This window comes from Bos javanicus, chromosome X (assembly GCF_032452875.1).
Source record: "Bos javanicus breed banteng chromosome X, ARS-OSU_banteng_1.0, whole genome shotgun sequence".
Taxonomy (NCBI): Eukaryota; Metazoa; Chordata; class Mammalia; order Artiodactyla; family Bovidae; genus Bos; species Bos javanicus.
Window position 1 is genome coordinate 108,308,566 of NC_083897.1, and position 1,918 is coordinate 108,310,483.

Below are 1,918 nucleotides of genomic sequence, written 5' to 3' on the forward strand. Positions count from 1 at the left end.
ATGGACAAAAACAAAGTGATGATAATGGGAAATGTCAGTTCCAATTGCTTCCTTCTTTCATGAGTTCTCTTTCAAGTATACATGCTTTTATTTCCACCTAAATCATCACTTTGTTCCTTAATAACATGTATTCCTCAATGATGTAGTAGAAAACTGAAGTCTTCTCTTTGTGGCCCTTTCCCCTTAACTCTTTTTTGATTTTTGCACCAACAATCCCTAATTTTTAGAAAAAAAGACAATAGCACACAAGTGAATTAAGGTACAGAATTCCTTAAATTTTAAGAATCAATTCCTGGATCTTTATTAATTGCTAAATGTATTGATCACATCAACGTAAGTATTTTAATCAGTTTGTCTACAGAGATTGCAGCTACAAAATAAAATGCATAATTTGTTTATTCAGTTGTTACAAATGTAGGAAGGGGAAACGTAAATAGAATTAACAAGATTTTTATGCAGAACCAAGAGTCTATCTCCTTTTCTTTCCAGAGAGACTGTTCTATAAACAGTGGTACTTATTTTCCTAGCCAGGCTATTAAACATGTTTGGTTAGATTATGTTTTGAATCAAAACAGGTTATTGGAGTAAATGTCTATGCGGGATGTTTGTACATGCTCAGTTGCTAAGTTGTGTACAACTCTTTGTGACTCATGGACTGTAACCCACCAGGCTCCTCTGTCCATGGAATTTTCCAGGAAAGAAAACCAGGATGGGTTACCGTTTTCTCCTCCAGGGATCTTCCTGACCCAGGGATCAAACCCGCGTCTCCTGCATCTCCTGCATTGACAAGTGGATTCTTTACCACTGGGCCAACTGGCAAGCCCTTCTCTCTGGGACACTTGTGTTTATAAAACTATTTCATAGCTAGATGACGTGGAGCATCCCTCAGACTGTGTTCTTGCAAAGGACTGCTTTTGAGTCAAATAAATAAGAGAAAGCAGGTAATAATATAATATTATAACTCTTTTTGCAAAAATATGACATCTCAATTCACATTTTGTGATAGCCTGAATAACATGTGAGAAAACCACAGTGTGTCTATGTGTGTATGGAATACATGTATTTGTATGATTTGTATGTGAATATTAGCCTTTGATTGCTAAGAGTTACTTTCGCTAAAATTTATACCTTACTGTGGATTGTGGTATGGATATATCTTAGCCAGGTAAAGTAGACCTTAGTGGGAACATGCATCTTGGCCGACTGTGTGGGTGTGCATTATGTGAATTTTTAATTCTTTAATTTATTTTATTCATTTTTGGCTGTCCTGGGTCTTCATTGCTGCAAGTGGGCTTTTGTAGTTGCAGTGATCCAGAGCCACTCTCTAATCGCAGTGTGCAGGCTTCTCATTGCAACGGCCTCTCTTATTGCAGAGCACGGGCTCTAGGGCACGAGGGCTCAGGAGTTATGACTGACAGGCCCTGGAGTGCAGGCTTAGTAGTTGTGGCACAGGGGCTTAATTGCCCCACGGCATGTGGAATCTCCCCAAACCAGAGATCGAACCCATGTCTCTTACATTGGTAGGAGGATTCCCAACAACTGGATCACTAGGAAAGTCCTTATTACTTTTAAAAAATACACATGTTGTACTAAATATCATGGATTGAGTCAGCATTGGTTGAAAACTGAGGTTATGAATTATTCTTCATTTTTCATATTTATTAATATGAAGTTGTTAGGGGAGGCACACTGACTGAAGCTGCCCACCCTGGCCAGGCACCATAGTAACCATTTGCATGAGTCGTTTTAAAACAGGAGATCCTGGTAAGGAACACGAAACTAATAAACCCCAACAAGTAGAAGAGTTCAGGAAAGATCAAAAGGAGATACCACATATCCGACCACCTCCCAGCATCCTTCTCTCTGGCATCCATCTTGGCTGAACAAGGCGTGCACCACCAGGAAGGACTCTGACTCA